This window comes from Myotis myotis, unplaced genomic scaffold (genome assembly GCF_014108235.1).
Source record: "Myotis myotis isolate mMyoMyo1 unplaced genomic scaffold, mMyoMyo1.p scaffold_m19_p_3, whole genome shotgun sequence".
Taxonomy (NCBI): Eukaryota; Metazoa; Chordata; class Mammalia; order Chiroptera; family Vespertilionidae; genus Myotis; species Myotis myotis.
This window is the reverse complement of record NW_023416335.1, coordinates 147,717,509-147,736,661: the sequence shown is the minus strand read 5'-3', so window position 1 is coordinate 147,736,661 and position 19,153 is coordinate 147,717,509. Positions and strand designations below refer to the sequence as shown.

The 19,153-nt window shown below is 40.1% G+C and overlaps 1 protein-coding gene across 4 annotated transcripts in view; it reads left to right on the top strand.

The window, feature by feature from the left end:
* The first annotated feature begins 12,972 nt into the window (after positions 1–12,972).
* Positions 12,973–19,153, top strand: part of RAP1B (RAP1B, member of RAS oncogene family) — a 53,497-nt gene continuing 47,316 nt past the window's right edge. The window contains exon 1 of one of the 4 annotated variants that reach the window (XM_036301380.1): positions 12,973–13,132. The gene's annotated coding sequence lies outside the window, so the exon portion shown is untranslated. The remainder of the gene's footprint in view (positions 13,133–19,153) is intronic. The other 3 variants (XM_036301379.1, XM_036301378.1, XM_036301377.1) reach the window with 3 other exon arrangements.

Below are 19,153 nucleotides of genomic sequence, written 5' to 3'. Positions count from 1 at the left end.
GTCTTTCAAACCTTCTGCCATTTTTAAATTTGGCAATTTGTCATCTTATTGACTTGTCACAAGCCTTTCATCAGATATATGATTTACAAGGATTTTCACCTACTGTGGCTTGTCTGTTCATTCTTTTTTTTTAATTTTTATTTTTTTTAAAATATATTTTATTGATTTTTACAGAGAGGAAGGGAGAGGGATAGAGAGTTTGAAACATCGATGAGAGAGAAACATCGATCAGCTGCCTCCTGCACACCTCCCACTGGGGAAGGGCCCGCAACCAAGGTACATGCCCTTGACCGGAATCGAACCCGGGACCCCTCAGTCCGTAGGCCGACTCTCTATCCACAGAGTCAAACCGGTCAGGGCCATTCTTTTTTTTTAAATAGTTCATTTATTTAGTTAAATACAATGATAACTTTTTCTTTTTTCTCTCTCTCTTTTTTTTTTCTTTTTTTTTTTTTTTTTTTGGTTAATCCTTATCCAAGGATATTTTTTCCATTGATCTTTCAGAGAGAGTGGAAGGGAGGGGGAGAGACACACAGAGAGAAACATTGATGTGAGAGACACACATCATTTGATTGCCTCCCACACATGCCTCGACTGGGGCCCAGGGATCAAGCCTGCAACAGAGGTATGAGGTACTTTCCCTTGACCGGAATTGAACCACACTACCCTTCAGTCTGCAGGCCTGTGCTCTAACCATTGAGAAAACTGGCTAGGGCTGTTCATTCTCTTAATGACATCTTTTGAAGGGCAAAAGTTTTTAATTTTGATGATGCCCAATTTATCATTTTTTTTTCTTTCATAAACTGTGCTTTTCGTGTTGCATCCATGTTTTTCCCTTTTTTTTGTTTGGTTTTTATTTGCTTTATATTTTTTTGTTTTACTTCTTTTCTTTATATTTTATATCCATATATTTCTAAAGTTGTTATATCTATATTTATGTCTAAATTAAACTTAATCACTATTTCACAACAAAGTGTTTATCTGATTATACCCCTTTCTTTCATAAAATTACATGTTAAAAAAGCCGCACTTGGAATTTTTTAAGTGAGGTGAGCCCATGTGACAGATTCAATAAATATTATGATGCCTCAAAGGCCAGATAATAATAGTGATTTCTCAAGGGCTTACTGTGTGCCCGGTACTGTCTTAAGCTCTTTGCTGGTATTAACTCATTCAATCCTAATGCTCTCCTGTAGTAAGTACTATTATTATTACCATTCTAGAGGTGAACAAATAGGCACACAGATTATTTAAGTAAATTGCTCAGAAAGTGACAGAGCTGGGATTTGAGCTCAGACAATCTAGCTCCTAAGCCTGCACTCTTAATCACTGCCTGTAAGCAACTTCCCCTACAGAATGACTCCCCAAATAAGATCTGTTTCTGTGGGTATGGGGTGTGGTGGGTGTCTAACATAATGTCATCCCAGCTCCTCTTCTCTGAAAACTGCCTGATCTGTCCATGGGGAGGGTTCCTGTTTCTGTTGTGTGAATTTCCCACTGCACCATCTCTTCCCTCCCCACACACGGCCACTGCTGATTAAGCCATCTGTGAAAATAACGTAAGCTGAGCATATGTTGTCACTCTCACTTGAGGCTTAAGAAATAATGGAATTGCCCAGCTGGCGTGGTTCAGTGGTTGAGCACTGACCTATGAACCAGGAGGTCATGGTTCGATTCCCTGTCAGAGAACATGCCCAAATTGTAGGCTCAATCCTCGGTGTGGGGCATGCAGGAGGCAGCTGATCAATGATTCTCTCTCATCATTGATATTTCTATCCCTCTTCCTCTCTGAAATCAATTAAAAAATATATTAAAAAAGAAATAATGGAATTGGGAGCCAAGTCAAGTCACTAGATGGCTAGAGGCTGGGATCTCTATCAGCTGCCACTGCAGTGCCAGGACTTTCCATGGTGAGGCTCACTCTGTCTGCGTGTCCACAGGCTGCCCATCACAACATGGGTTTCAGGACCCCTCCCCACTCCTGCGGGCCTCACTGAGCCCTCACTGAGCACTGGTGATACTTGCTTATCAACTGTGTCTTTGAGGGATAGGCTTTCTGGGAGACAACTAGCTTCTCTGATAAACTAAATTGTGCTAATTGAGAGAGAGCTGGAAGAAACCTCAGTCCCTCCTACTTACTCCCAGGTAGCATGTGTAAACTGTAACACGGGATTTCTGAAGACAATGGTGCTATTGTTTTCTAAACCAAGGGGCTTTAATAGTGGCTGTTTTGGCTATTTTTGTTCAGAAAAGAGAGGAGTATTTCCGGGCAATAGGGGCTGTATTGCGCCCTCCATTCACGTCCTCTGAGCAGCAGCTTCTTTCCTCCTAGGAGAGGGCGAGCTGGTGAGCAAAGAGCCATCACTAAATTCCATCAGTGACAGCCATAGCTTCAGAGAGTGACTTCGGAACCGGAAGCAGCTCCAAAGTGACACTAGCTCCAGTGACAGTAACAGGTAGCAAGAAGTTCTGTTTGGGGCATGTGGTTTGAGAGAAAACAGTGTGGGCACTGGAGCCAAATCAGCCTATATTCAAATTCCAGCTCACTGCACACTCAAGCAACTCCTGGGCCCATTTCCTCATCTTGAAAGTACAGTTGATGACAGTAGCAACAGTGAAGGTTGAGGAGTCATTTGTACAAAGCCTGGAACACTGTCTCCCATATATTATTCAGGTTTACCCTTTTCAAAAAACAGCAACTCCACAGCTCCTTCTGTTGTTTCTCCCTCTCACACAAGCACAAGATAATTCACAAAAGAATCATAATTCTGAATGTAAAACTGAGACATTTCACAAGTAGGTTTGTGTAATTATTCAAATCATAATTCTGAATGTAAAACTGAGACATTTCACAAATAGGTTTGTGTAAATTATTCAAGTCAGCTGATACATGCTCAGTATAGGGCTTTCTAAGAAAACCATGATCTAGGCTAGAGGAAAATTTCCTGTTGTTGCAATTTGGTGAATATCTCTTGGACTATGCAGCCAATGTTATCAAACAATTGAAAAGCTATGTAAAGTTTCTGAATACTAAAAAATCATTATTATTTTTTGGCTACTTATTTTCCAACAGTTGCAAAAAAAAAGTGGCTGAAAATTTCACTTTCTAAACATAAAGGGATACTTCCCTAATGTTTTCATTATGTACCTTTGTTTTTCTCCACCAAACTTCACAAACTCATCAGAACTTCATGCCATTCATCAGTATGTCTAAATCTGCTACCTTCGTAGCTGATGTGGATACTGAAATCACCCACTGAAATAACATAATAAAGAGATCTAAATTTGTAGTGGATTTCTAAAAACCCAAAGGAAAATCTACCAATGTAACCTTGAAAAGTAAGTCCAGATGTAAATAAATAATAATGAGATCATAATGGCTAACATTTGAGTGCTGATTATGTACAAGGCAATGTGCAAAGGATTTTAAATAGGTTTTTCAATTTAATCATCACAAGTCTATAAGGTACATACTATTCCTATTCCAACTTTTTTAGGTGAAGAAACTAAAATTTAAGATGTGAAAATAGCATGGGTTCTCACAGCTAATAAGTTATGGAGTCAGAATTTGAACTCTGGCATACTAACCCAGAACTGAAGTTCTTAACCAAGACATTTTTAAATTGTAGTAAAATATGCATAACCTAAAATTTACTCAGTTAAGGATCTTTAATTGTACAATTTTGTGGAATTAAGAACAATTATATTGTTCGTAACCATCCCCATCATCCATCTGCAGAACATTTTCTTCTTCCCAAACTGAAACTGTTGCCCTTAAACACTAACTTCCCATTACCCCCAGTCCCTCAAAACCACCATTCTATTTTAGTCTCTATGAATTTGAATACTCTAGGTACCTCATATCTTACCTAATAATAGACAAACATGTAAATTGACTGTCCCTCCGCTATGCTCACCAGCCAATCAGGAGAGTATGCAAATTCACCCAACAAAGATGGTGGTTAATTTGCATACGTAGGCACGAAGCAGCGGAGCGAAGATTGAAGGCTCTGGTCGGCCAGAGCAGCTAAGGCCTGGGTCCCGGGTGCCGGAGGAAAACCGGGCCAGCAGCCAGGGGAAGGGAAGGCCTATTGCACAAATCTCTTCATGTAACGGGCCTCTAGTAAGTGAAATAATAGAATATTTTCCCTTTTGTGGCTGGCTTATTTCACTTAGCAAAATGACTTCAAGGTTCCCCCATGTTGTAGCATGAAACAGGATTTTCTTCCTAAGGTTAATATCCCATTGTATGTATATACCACATTTTGTTTATCCATTTATTCATCGCTGGAGACTGGGGATGCTTCCACCTTTTGGCTCTTGTGAATAACGCTGCTGTGAACATGAGTGTCACCAATATCTATTCTAGTCCCCGCTTTCAATTCTTTGGGGGATATACCCATTAACCAAGACATTTTAAATACTTTTCTTCTCTTAGCTATTCTTTGTGTTTTGTTTGCTTTTTGTAAGTGTCTCCATTCACAAAGCAATTACAAATGTGTAATATTTAGGGAAACTCTTGGGTCCCCTTAAGCTAGTATATGTAGAACAACAAGAGGAGGTTGGGCTAGCTCACAGCTTGGGTAAATGTAGGCACATGCAAGCAGACAAAATTTTTCAGGCCAAATATATTTTAAATATAATTTCTCTCCCTCAGCTAACATGGCATTTTGACATGCTTTTTTAAGTATTACGGACATGACAAGCCACTGAAAATTTTAGATAGAGACAGAAGGGGAAAGGGATCCTAGTTTTAAAAAAATGTTGTGGTTCTGAGGTCTACTGAAAAGCCGGAAGGAAATGTATATGCACATTAGTGATGTGAAAAGGCATCTTTAAAATGGATGTAATTTAAAAAGAAAAAAATGGACAGAATCAGCTAGAGCAGGGCACTGAGAGATAAATGCCCTTAGAAGGCTGCTTCTGCCACTGTTATACTTTTATCAAACTTCTACCATCACTTTATTACTACAGCAGCATGGCAGGGGAGAGGGACCATGAGCCCTTGGGAAAGAGAGACCTGAGCTTCAATACTGGCCCTGCCTGAGACTGACTTTATAGCTTCATATCTTTTATTTAGACTCCCTTAATCTGTTCCCTAACCTGAAAACTGGGATAAAAATACCCAACTCAGATAATTTTTTAAATGGATCATATGAGATAAGTTCCTAATATATGCTTAATAACTGCACTTTTTGTCTGGATTTGGGGATTAATTAATAGTTTTTGATCTATTGTCTACATTTTTTCACATAATGTAAATATCTGAAAGGGAGGTCCTTACTTTCTCAGCCTTGTATGTATAAAGACATGTAATGTAAAAGCTATAGGTTTTTGGAAGAAGAGATAGTCCAAAAAAGGGAATGGAGGAGAGGAAAGACAGATGCAACAAGGGTAACAAAAGTTAGGAGACATATTGAAACTGAGTGATGTGTACATGGGGCTCATTAAATTCTTCTATGTATATTTGAAATTTTCCACTATAAAAAATTAAGGCCAGTATTTACAGAATGGATGGGAGGAAAGACAAAAGTAAAAGTACATAAACCGCCATAACCGGTTTGGCTCAGTGGATAGAGCGTCGGCCTGCGGACTGAGAGGTCCCAGGTTCGATTCCGGTCAGGGGCATGTACCTGGGTTGCAAGCACTTCCCCAGTGGGGGATGTGCAAGAGGCAGCTGATCGATGTTTCTCTCTCATCGATGTTTCTAACTCTCTATCTCTCTCCCTTCCTCTCTGTAAAAAATCAATAAAATATATAAAAAAAAAAAAAAAAAAAGTACATAAACCAACCAGACAATGGAAATGAAGAAGTGGTCATATTTTAGTGATTTTGGAAATAGAATCTATAGGATTTGGTAAAGATATGTGGAGTGAAGTAAAGGGAAGTGTTTGATTTCTGTTTTAAAGAGCTGGTACCATTTACTGAGGTGAGGATTTCTAGAGGAAGAGCAGGTTTAGGGGAGGTCAACCCAGGAAAGCTTTCCAGGAGGCAACTGGCTCTAAGCATCTGGAGCTCACAGAGAAGTCTGAACTGCAGACACAGATCTGTAAGCCCTTGGCATTTAGATGACATATAAAAGCCAGGGGAAAGACTAGAATTGCCCGGAAGTATGCAACAAAGAAAGGGACCAGGATCAGGCCACCAACCCTTACAGGTCAGGAGGAAGAAGAGATAGCCCAATGACAGTAGGAAAAAAACATCCAGAGAGAAGAAAATCACAAGAACAAGGTGTTATGAAAACTGAGGGAATAGTGTTATAAATGCCAATTAGTAGTCGTTGAAATTATACTTTTTAGTATCAATGGATTAAAATAGGCATTTTTTAGCTTCCCTAATAATCAATTCATGTTTTAAAATACCCATGCTATATGCCGAAACCGGTTTGGCTCAGTGGATAGAGCGTCGGCCTGCGGACTGAAGGGTCCCGGGTTGGATTCCGGTCAAGGGCATGTGCCTGGGTTGCGGGCACATCCCCAGTGGGAGATGTGCAGGAGGCAGCTGATCGATGTTTCTCTCTCATTGATGTTTCTGACTCTCTGTCTCTCTCCCTTCCTCTCTGTAAAGAATCAATAAAATATATATATAAAAAAAAAATACCCATGCTAAAACTTTATAGCATTGTTTCCATTGCATAAATATTTTCAAATTACAAGCTCCTTTAGAACATAACCAAACTTTGAGGACTGTCATAAGCAAACCAAAAGGAAAGGTTAACAAACATTTGTTGAATGCTTACTATGTTTGCACAAAGTTTTATTGAGCCAACATTTATTGAGAACTTTTTAGACGATGATAGCTAACATTTGCAGAGTGTTTACATTGTGGTGGGCACTGTTCTGTTTGTGTTGTTAACTCTTTTAATCCTCACAATAATCCCCTACTGTAGGTTATATTATTGTATTCATTTTACAAATGAGGAACAAAGGAGCCAGAAGTAAGTTACCTAAAATAAATGGAGCCAGTATTTGAACACTTGCAAACTAATTCCAGAACCAATCCCCTTATGACGACTTCCAATTTTTACAACTGGTCTCTCTCCCTCTCTCTTTTTTTTTTAAATGTAAAGGCCAACACTATAGATATTATGTGCATTTATTTTAAAGATTACTAAAGAAACTTGGAAAGGTTAAACAACTGTCAGAGGTCCCAAATCCACTATAATCAGTTTGGATAATCTAACCAAGATTAGCAAAACCTTCCCAAACTATATTTTATGTCTAATATGCCAGGTAGTATGAGAGTGTAAAATATGGTCTTTGTTCTCAAGGATCTCAGGATGGAGGGAAGACAAAAGCAGTTTAAATGAGACAAGTTTGCTAAGTACCAAGTGGTACAAACAATTATTATTAGGGAAATTTTGAGAAGCAAGAAACCAGTAGTTCTGGGACAATTACTAAGATTTAAATAAATACAAAAGAGAGGATAAATGTCTAGCTGCCAGTTAGCATTTATAAAGGAATAATAGGGCAACAGGGTATCTTAATACATATTTCAACTCTGCCCACATATTTATATATGGCCTTGGTTACTTAGCCTTCCTAAGTTTTAGCGTTCTCATTGAAACTTACCTCTTAGAATTTGGTAATTATTACTGAGGTATGTGATTCACACACAGGCCTGGGAACGGGTAACTGGGACAGGAAGCTAAATACTATCGGCATGATAAGGTCTGAGGGGATGCCAAACCTGGAGAATCTTTGGCAAAGTTATATTGGCTGTTTGATTTAGGGACAGGCCAGATTCTGAAAATATTTTTATGTAGTTTTTGAAGATTTCCTTAATTTAAATTTCCTTTGAATATTTCATGACAAGGGTACTTTTATTAAGTTGGTTCTTCCAGTGGTGTTCTGTTTTGACACTCTTTTTTTTCCATGATGTTTCTGGAAACGTCATTTTCATTTGTATGGTGTTTCTCAGCTACAGCTTAAGAAAGGGGGACATTTTAAGTATAAACTGTTCCTTACATCATAGACATTAGCAATGACAAAATTATAGAACTGCTAGATTTATTTAATATGGTATAGGCAGGTCTGGTGGCCAAGCCTATAGCTGCTGAAATAAGATTACAGAGAGAATTTGAAATATATCTTGAGACAAGTAAGCAGTTATTATCCTCAGTAGAAAACATACCATGTTGCCTCATTTTTCTTATATATAAGGACTTGGTTTCCCCAAGACAGAAATATTAAAGGAATACAAACTACGTATGAGTTCTGAGTTATTTTCCTATAATAGTAATAATATAATTATGATCTTACCTTCCCTTGAATGATTAAGTGCTAGAATGTATAAAATAACTGCATAGAATTTGAACAGACTCTGACCAAGAAAACAGAATGTATCTAACTGTGGATTTAAGCCATGGTTTTTCCTTTCTTGCATGAGCAAGCAGTCTTCTTATCCTTCTCAACATCCAAGTCCAGCTATGCAGGGTGCTGCAAAGGAATACAATTATACTCCATACTATATACTACATATAAATTCATATACATGTATACAATAATAAATATAGTGTATATACACACACACATATATGCATACACACATATGCATACACATACAACAGAGGGAAAACCAGTAAGAAAGTGCCTTGAAAGAATCAATATTCAATATTTCTTATGAATGAAATAACATAATGCTTAAGGTTAATAACTATCAATCCTACTGATAACCATGCTTAATTGGAAGCTAAATAGCATGACTCTCATTCATGCTAATAAACATTAATTGTTAATTAGAAAAATTATAAATTTGGGTTTTTTTTATTTTTTTATTTTTATTTTTTTTATATATTTTATTGATTTTTTACAGAGAGGAAGGGAGAGAGATAGAGAGTTAGAAACATCGATGAGAGAGAAACATTGATCAGCTGCCTCCTGCACATCTCCTACTGGGGATATGCCTGCAACCCAGGTACATGCCCTTGACTGGAATCGAACCTGGGACCTTTCAGTCCGCAGGCCGACGCTCTATCCACTGAGCCAAACCGGTTTCGGCAAATTTGGGGTTTTTAAATCTAATTTTGGATTTGCAATCAGATCTTTGCTTACATGGACTTTTCAAATGAAACAAATGTAGTATAGATGGTATTTGAAATAAAACTATTGAGGCAAATAAGATGAATAATCAGAAATACTGTATCAGGTTAAATACATCAAGAATTATGGGTGAGCACACTATTAATTCACTTCCCCTAAAAGGGGAAAAACTAATGTTGAGCTTATTCTAGTCCCAGGGGCTAAGACATGGCTATCTTCTATATTTTACCTTAAAACAGTTCTGTAAGGCAGAGGTTATTATCCCATGTTATATTTGAGAAAACTAAGTCTCGACATGATTAAAGAATTTGCCCAAGAGCACACAGCTAACATGTGGTGGAGCTGAAGACTGGCTTTAATGTTCACTATTTCAAAGTACCTTAGAAATAGAAAACTCAACGAACCCATTTTGGATGCCCATTAGGTGAAAAGCACCAGGCCAAACATGAAAAATATACATCCTCATCTTATGGATTTTTTTAGTACAGGCAGGACCAGCTATATCATTTGCAAGACCCAGGGCAAAATGAAAAAGCAGGCCTCTTTTCAAAATCATTAAAAATTTCAAGATGCTGGCATCAGAGCATTAAACTGATCCTGGAGCCTTCCTAAGCACAGAGCCTTGTCACATGCCCATGAGGTTAGCCCTGAGTACTGGATGGCAAACAATGGCCTCCAGGCCACATCCAGCCTACTGCCTATATTTGTTCTGCCATGAGCTAAGAACAGTTTTCACATTTTTAATAGTGGGTTTTTTAAAAGAAGAATATTTGTGACATGTGAAGATGATATAAAATTCAAATTTTAATGTCCATAAATGAAAGGTTATTAGAATACAGCTACACTCATTCTTTATGTATCCTATGGCTGTTTTTGCACAAGAAAGGCAGAGTTGCATATTTGCAACAAAGACCACCTGGCTGGCCCACAAAGCCTTAAATATTTACTATCTGGCTCTTTACAGAAAAAGTTTGCAATCCCCTGTTCAGGCTGGAAGGTAGAAAACAAGTAACAAAAGAAAGGAGCACTAGAGTGGTATGGGGATTGAAAACAGAAGGAACCACATTGGATTGGAAATATCAGAAAAGATGCTCTTTTCTGTACTGGATGGCAAACAATGGCCTCCTGGCCACATCCAGCCTACTGCCTATATTTGTTCCGCCATGAGCTAAGAACAGTTTTTCCATCAAAATGAAAAAGAACAGTTTGCCCATACCACTCTAGTGCTCCTTTCTTTTGTTACTTGTTTTCTACCTTCCTGCCTGAACAGGGGATTGCAAACTTTTTCTGTAAAGAGCCAGATAGTAAATATTTAAGGCTTTGTGGGCCAGCCAGGTGGTCTTTGTTGCAAATATGCAACTCTGCCTTTCTTGTGCAAAAACAGCCATAGGATACATAAAGAATGAGTGTAGCTGTATTCTAATAACCTTTCATTTATGGACATTAAAATTTGAATTTTATATCATCTTCACATGTCACAAATATTCTTCTTTTAAAAAAACCACCACTATTTAAAAATGTGAAAACTGTTCTTAGCTCATGGCAGAACAAATATAGGCAGTAGGCTGGATGTGGCCTGGAGGCCATTGTTTGCCATCCAGTACTCAGGGCTAACTTCCTGGGCATGTGACAAGGCTCTGTGCTTAGGCAGGCTCCAGGATCAGTTTAATGCTCTGATGTCAGCATCTTGAAATTTTTAATGATTTTGAAAAGAGGCCTGCTTTTTCATTTCCATTCAATGAGCTAGGAACAGTTTGCCATCAAGTAAAGTGACTGAATAATAGGCAGGGTTGGGAGAGGCACTCCAGGCAGAGGAAATCACCTCTACACACCAGAGAAGTCGGAAAACACTATATATTTGGGCGATATGAAAAGTCCACTCTCTCTGTAAACAGTTTTAAGTGAAAGGGAAAAGTAAGACATACGAATTTTAACTTTATTTTGGTAGAGCAGGAAGTAACTGAAAGCTCTTTGGGGAAGAGCTCAGTAAGCTTGAATACAGTATAATTAATCTGGCAATGGTGTGTGTAGAATGGATCATAGAGGAACAGACCAGACCCAATGGCAAGCTAGGAAGGTATAACTTAAGTCTAGGAGTTGAGAAGTAGTGCCAACCGAAGCAAGTGTGATCTTAGTAGAAATTAGTTATTATTTAACAGATGGGCCAATTGACTTATGGTTTTAAGAAAAGGCCGAGAACAGTGCGAAGCTGGAAAACTAGGTAATTTCAAATATGGTGATACAATTAACGAAAGAAAGGAGAGGAAACTGGTTTGGTGACAAAAATGTTGAGTTCAGTTCGCACACGTGACCAGTTCAAGTTGCCAGAGCAATATCCTGGTGAAGACTTCAAGGAGGTAGGAATAGCGGCTCAAACCCAAAGGTGATTCAATGCTAAGAGATGCCGATTCTGGCATTCTCTAAACAGAGATAATAGTTTAATACAAATGTAATGATTTCCAGTATAACAGAGGAAAACAAATGTATATTAAATTAAAATAAACTACTTTACACATTCTCTCAAATTCTAAATAACCCTAGCTTTAATCTTTTAAAATTGACTCTTTCTAAAAGGAAAGAAAACCCCAGCAAAACCTGTTGCCTAAGGACAAAAAAGTGTTCAGAAAGAAAAAAGAAAAGAACAGTATACCCAGGTAACATCTGCTTCCACGAATTAACAGTTCCAGGCTTTCAGACTTCTCAAAGTTTCATGCAGTAATTGAAAAGTCAGTAAGGTCAAATTTATTTGAAATTCATTCACGCAGAATATATAATAATTCCTATAAATCGTTCTGGAATTTGCTTTTGAAATTTCCATTAAAAAACGGTTTTCTAAGGAAACATAAAATTACTGAAAGATGTAACATATTCAATTAACCTGAATTGTAAAACACCAAGAAAGCAGGTACATACAGAAAACTTAGGGTCATTATAGTTCATTCTTATCTATTCCTTTTACTTTTCAATAAAAAAGGAGCGAAATCAATCATACCTTTCATTAACCTTCCAAGCTTATCAAAGCTCATAAAAAATATTTCAAGAATAATACGGGGCTCATGAACTATGAACTAAGCAAAAGTCTTCAGTGACACCCCCAACTCCTACTATCCCTGCACTCGCTCTTTGCATCTCTTCGTCCATCAAAACCTTGTTTCATAAAACCTTGTACTAAGAGTAGTTGTATTTTAGGCTTTTCTCTAAGAAAGGTTAAGTTCCCGCCCTTTTTGGAACAAGACATTTTTTGGAACAGAAAGTGCCTTCTGTTGCCCAGTACTGTAGTCAGATCATAAACCTACCTGTGGGTAATCCTTTAAATTGCATTTAAACAGGCAATTTATTTTATGCATATCAACAGTGATTTAGGTACAAGAGTACGAAGTTGTTTTGGATCATCGATTGGTTAACTGAGTTTAGCAAAGCAATTTGGAAAAGAGTTCACCCAGGTTAAGACACCAGTGGATAAAAAACTTGCCAATTCAAAGGAAAATCCATTTCAAGGGTGCAAAAGGCTATGCCCTGGCCTAGGCTCCTTCACGGAGCGCTAGGTGCGTGCAACTGCGCGCTCAGTTACCTCTCCAGCCCCTCTCCCCAGCACAAAGGGACGCGCGGGCGCCCACTGTTGGGTGACGTAGGTGACTGAACTACAGTTTGCATCCAAGACACCTTCCGAGTTCTGGAGGGCTCCTGAGCCCTTCGCTTCTCAGCGCTCCGCGGGGCCCGGAAGCCCGCAGGCGAATACCCCCCGCGCCCGAGCGGTGGGGGGCGGGAGGAAACGCCGCGAGGGGCGCCGAGCGTGTCCGGCCGGCGCTGTGGTGGCGCGGAAGCCCCGCCCCTCGGCTCCCCTCGCCCCGCCCCTCGGCCCCGCCCCTTCCCGGGCCGCGTACCCGCGCGCCCCGCCCGCGGACGGAAGCGAGAGCGAGACTGAACGCCTGACGTCAAGGCGACACCGCCAAACCTCGCCCAGAGTCAGGCGTGTAAAGCAGCCGGAGCGGCGGCAGCGCAGGACCGCCGTGGCGCCGGGAGCAGCGACCCGGAGGGAGCGCAACGCGTGGGGCGACGCTGGCTACGGGGACCCGCTGACAGCGTGAGAGGTTCGCAGAGTGCGTGCGTGGCCGCCGAGGGGAGCGGCGGCGCGGCAGCCCTGCGGGGCGGGGGCCCAGGCGCCGGCTGAGGGGAGCGAGTGGGGTGCGGCGCGGGCCGGGCGGGGCGCGCGCAGCGGTCAGGGGCCCGGGCGGCGACCGCTGCCTCCCGGAGCGCGGCAGGTGTGCGGGGGGCCCGGCGCCCGGCGGGCCAGCGCTCTGCCTCGGGCCGGCGGGGGCGAGTCGCTGCCGCCGCCGCGGGGGAGCAGCGCGCTTTGCGGAAGGGGTCAAATGTCTGAAATATGGCGGAGGAAGGGAGAGCCCGAGGACCCCCCCCCCTACCGCGCCCGATCCCTCCTGCCCGCGGCCGCCGCAGCCTCTCCCCTGGCCGGGCTCCCCCGCCGGCTCCCGGAGGACTCGTGCCCGCCCCCAGCCCCCCTCGCTGGCCGCCTCGGTGCCTCCCGGGTGTGGGTGGAAGTTAGAACGGAAACCAGAAAGTTGTCTTTTGCGGAGACTCGGCTTCCCCCAGCCGGGAGCCCGGACGAGGGCCGTTCGGGGGAAACCACTCCCCGGCGCCCCGCGGGCTCGAGCCTGACAGGGAAAAAGTTTGCCTGGAACGGGGCTGGTCCGCGCCGTTTGTTGCGGGAAGTGGCAGGAGGGCGGCCGCGGAGGGAGCCCCACCTAGTCTGGCAGCCGCCACCGCGCAGGGAGAAGCTGTTAAAGGGGCCTTTCCCTTCGTCAGCAACGGGGAGAGAGGAAATCCAGGAAGTTTGTCCTCTTTTTCGCCATCGCGATGTGTCTCATCCGAAAACTGGCTGTCAGCGCCTTGGATTTTATTTAAAACTACCCCGCAGTGAACCGGGCCTCCCGAATTTTTCCTATGGGACACACACACACACACACAAACTGATGGCTTTCGGAGAAGTCGTCCTTGCTAGTTTATGCAGATGGTTTGCTTTCCCATTCTCTCTCTTAGTTTGGGGAAAAAAACATGTTTGCCTTGTTTCTTCCGAGCCTAAGCAGTTCTGTTTTACAGTAACGGGAAATCACATTTTTTTAACGGGGTAGAAAGTTGACACTGAAGGTTGATTTTAGTATTTTGGAATTCATTGAGTCCAACCGGATTTTAGTTTTGCTCGTGGTATGTAACATCTATGGAGTGTTGTAACTTAAAGCTTCTTGTAAATTTATTTTTAACCTCCCCCCCTTTTTTTTGGTAATTAAAATGCTGTTTGGACTTGCTCAACAGAACCTTACCTTAGTGAGAAGTAACTTACAAAAAGGGAAGCCGTTCATTTAACTTCAAGTTCATATCGCTCCCAAAAGCTGACTCTTTGAATAGTATTTGAGTCATAATAGAGTCATGGGACTTTTTTTTTAAGGCCCGGAAAAAACTATTGAGATCATCCAGTCCCACCCTGTCATTTTTATGGAGGAGGAAACTGAGGCCTAGGAAAGATAACTAGTTAGTGGTCCTGCTGACTTTTAGGACAGAAGTCTATCCCCAATAGGGAACCTAGAGGAAGAAATGGGACATTTTTACATTTTACAGAGAATAGCATTCCCATCACACCCAAGAAAAGGTGGGTGCCTCAGTCAAATAGTGTGGAAGCACCACTTGCGTGATTTGATTCCCACGTATTAAGAGAGGACATTGTTACTCAGGAAATTGAATAAGTTTAAGGACACAGAGCCCTGAATGATAGTTTTATTTGAACCCATCCGCGCTTTAAATCTCTGCGCTACACAGTGTTTTCTCCTGCCATTTCTCGTTTGGCATTCACAATAAATTGTGAGGCTGCCCTATCTGAGGAATCCCCAAAGTAAATCTTGGAAATACATGTAACATGTCATGTACCAGGATACAACCAAAAAGCCTAATAATAAATTGGCGTAATATTTTTAAATGGGACATGAAAAGGAAAGCTCTTCTTGTTTTTTGCCTCCCCCACCCCCACCTAAAAAAGTCATCTCTTTTCCGGTCTATGACACATATCACTTCCTATCTTCTGTTATCTTTATATGTATTTTTGTTACTTATTCCACTAAATTGTAAACTCCAAGGACAGGATGTGTTCCTTGTATGTCCCAAAGTACTGGCATGATACCTTGCCCATAGAGAATACCAGTTTGTTAAATGTAAGCACCATGAGGGTAGGGACTTAATGCCTTTCATTCTCCACTGTATTCTTAGTTCCTATAACCTTGCTGTGCACAACTGTTTAGCATTTAGATTTAGGGATTAGTTGCAGTGAACATTTCAAGAGAGGATATTTGAAAGAGAGCCTTGTATTCCTTCAAAAAGAAACATTTCCACAATGGCTTTGGAAAACAAGTGTTTACTATAGAATTTCGGTATTGTCTCTTGGTTACATAAAGGGAAGGTGAGCCCCTATAGTAAGGAGCTGTCTTGTAAGAAGGGCCTAACCAAGTGTAATAAAGAAGTGATCATAAAAAAAACCTTGATCCATGTACATAAGAATCTTATTAAATGTATCTTACAGTTTAATTCCAGGTTGGTAGGCCTGTGCATAGATTGATAACATGCTAATTATACATGTTTTAAATATAAAGTCTTAAGATTTGGATGAGAAACTGTTCATGTTCAGTTTTCTTTGTCGTTTAGTTGTAGGTGCTTGATAAATATCTGTAAAGGGAGTAAAATTAATCAGTGAAACTGGATCTGATACAAAGAGAATTTGGCTGATTTTACAAAGGTGTCATCCTCCCCACCCCCACCCCTCAAAGTGTAGTTTAAATAGACAAATTTATTATCAAATATCAAGATCTTACTGATATGCACTCAAGTTTTCCTTAGGACTTAAAATAATGTTTTCGTGAGTGTGTATTGATAAGAGGGTGGATATTGATCTGTAATGTCTAGATTTAACTGGCACCAGGAATAGTTCAGTATTTATGAACTAAATATTCAAAAGCTGTTTTTTTCCATTATGACAATGATGTCATGTGTTCAGTCTAGAAAAACTTATAAAGATTGACCTTTCTTAAACTTCGTAAGGCTGTATAAGGTTGTGACTAAATAATACCTTGATTTTTTCCCCCTATTATCATTTTTGAGGACTCTGTGCTAGGTCTTAGAGATTAGGCTCAAGTTTTACTTTTTACCTTTTCAAATTGAATTTCTTTTAGAAGTTAAGAAAGAGACATTTTGGCTAATGTAATCATTCATTATAACTTTGGACAAGTCTTCCAATAAACAGGAGTACTTATCATGGCTTACCCTTGTGCTGAAAGCCTAATGTTTTTCCTGTCTTAGATATTTTGCACATGTATTGAAAGGGGATTAATTACCTTTTGAGGACTTAAGTCTTATTAGTTCTCTGGCATCTCTTGAACAAAATGGAAACAATAGCTACACAGGATGAATTTATACATTTGCAGTAAAGGCTGACTTTATATATATATATATATATATATATATATATATATATATATATATATACACACACACACATACACATACACACACACATACACACACACACACACACACAGAGTGGGGCAAAAATAGGTTTACAGTTGTGAATATTCAAAGCACCATGTTTATTCTTGTATCAGTTATTACTAGAGGCCCTAGGCCTGGCCAGCGAACAGGGCCAAACGGGGCCTTCCAGCTGCCGACCAGGGCCTTCCTTCATTCCGCACCTCCCCCTGGTGGTCAGGACACATCATAGCGAGCTATCGAACTCCCGATTGAACTCCCAAGGGGACACTTTGCATATTAGCCATATATAGATAGATAGATAGATTATATTTTCCATACAAACAACTGTAAACCTCCTTTTGCCCCTATCCTGTATAATCTGTCACATATTTCATTGAACCTAGTTGAGCGCTGGTTTATAAAACCAATCCCTTTAGTCATAGATTTCTATTATAAAGAAGAAAGGTTATGAGGAACTCCTGTGCTGCCTTTAAAAAATTTGAAGTCACTTTTTATTTTTTTTTTCTAAATATATTTTATTGATTTTTTACAGAGAGGAAGGGAGAGAGATAGAGAGTTAGAAACATCGATGAGAGAGAAACATCGATCAGCTGCCTCCTGCACATCTCCCACTGGGGATGTGCCCGCAACCCAGGTACATGCCCCTGACCAGAATCGAACCTGGGACCTCTCAGTCCGCAGGCCGACGCTCTATCCACTGAGCCAAACCGGTTTCGGCTGAAGTCACTTTTTAAAATGTACCTCTAGCCCTAACCGGTTTGGCTCAGTGGATAGAGCGTCGGCCTGCGGACTCAAGGGTCCCAGGTTCGATTCCAGTCAAGGGCATGTACCTTGGTTGCGGGCACATCCCCAGTAGGGAGTGTGCAGGAGACAGCTGATCGATGTTTCTCTCTCATCAATGTTTCTAACTCTATTCCTCTCCCTTCCTCTCTGTAAAAAATCAATAAAATATATTTTAAAAATAATAAAATGTACCTCTAACAAAAAGAATACATCCTAACACTGGTTGTTTATTCCTGATGTTAGTCAAATTAAGGGTACACAGCAACTGATTATTATTTTCAGTAGCAGTTTAGAAAGAACTTTTGCTTTGCATCAGTAGAGGCAAAAAATTTTAAACTCTATTTCCAAGGAGTCTAAAAACTTATAAAAGAAAGAAGTGAAAATTTAGGGGAATGAATGTACCAGATTTTTAAATATTTAAATTATTTATCAAAAGTAAAATACATACAACATGAATTGCAGAATTTTCATATGGTTTTTGTTGTACAGAACAATATTCTAGAGCAGTGGTCGGCAAACTGCGGCTCACGGTCCACTTGCAGCTCTTTGGCCCCTCGAGTGTGGCTCTTCCACAAAATACCGACTTCTTCGCATGGGCCATGAAGTTTCAATCGCACTGTACATGCGCGCCCGCACGTGATATTTTGTGGAAGAGCCACACTCAAGGGGCCAAAGAGCTGCATGTGGACCGTGAGCCACAGTTTGCCGACCACTGCTCTAGAGTATTACCATGCTTTAAATTGTTTGATTTATATGAGGTGCATGAGTACTAGGAATATATTCATTTTTAAATTAAGAATTTTAGTCCCTCTGACCATATAGAGTAATTTTCTGACATTTTTATTTTGAATTTTACATTGAGCTGGTTCCTTACGGTTACTACCTTTGTAGTTATGCTACTTTATAATTTTGTAGTCCTGTTACTACGATACACACTCTATCAGTGAGGCCTTTTAAATTTAAACTGGATTCTGATCTCATGAAATAACTTGTTAGGTAATCTTTTCCAGTGTTGGGGGATTAAATGGGTTTTTAATATTGTACAAGTAAATTGAATAAAAATGATAAAGGAAGAGAGCATCTATTAAAAGCAGTTATAAGTTATTTTGATCACTAAATTGCTGTCTTAGAATCATCAGTTTTACCAGTGAGCTGATTGACCCATTGATAATCCATTGGTGGATTAGCTGTATCTGTTGCTTTCTTCTTAGTCTTGTGGGAAGGGAAAAAAGATCAAAGAAAATCTGTTTTGTTCATTTAATAGCAGTTTTTGGCCAAAGCTTTTGGAGAGGAAATGGAAAATGTTATGTAAAATAAAATTCTAATTATCTGTAGCTTCTAAAATTTATCCTCATTAGAATATTTTTAAAGGTAACTTTATCCTAAAAGAAAAAAAACTTGTGTGACTTTGTAAAAGTTTTAGTTAACGGGACTGAGATGATTAATAAAGACTATTAATATAAATTCTTTTCATTTAATGAATAGACTTTAGGTGTCAAAATCGTATGTATATTGCATCCAACTGTTACCTGTGTTTTAAGATTGCAGTGAGAATATTACTGTTACTACATAGTTACTGCTTCTAAGATTATAGCTGCTGCTTCTAAGATTATAATTTATTAGTGATATTAAGCACCTTAGCAACAGTAGCAAAACTCAGGAATCTCTCAAGAATCTTGAATTCTGTACTGTACAGACAGTAAGGAAGGATAGGGATGGAATATATAAATGTGTGTATTATTTTCTTCTGCTCTTGAAATTGTTAAACTGGGATATTGCACTGA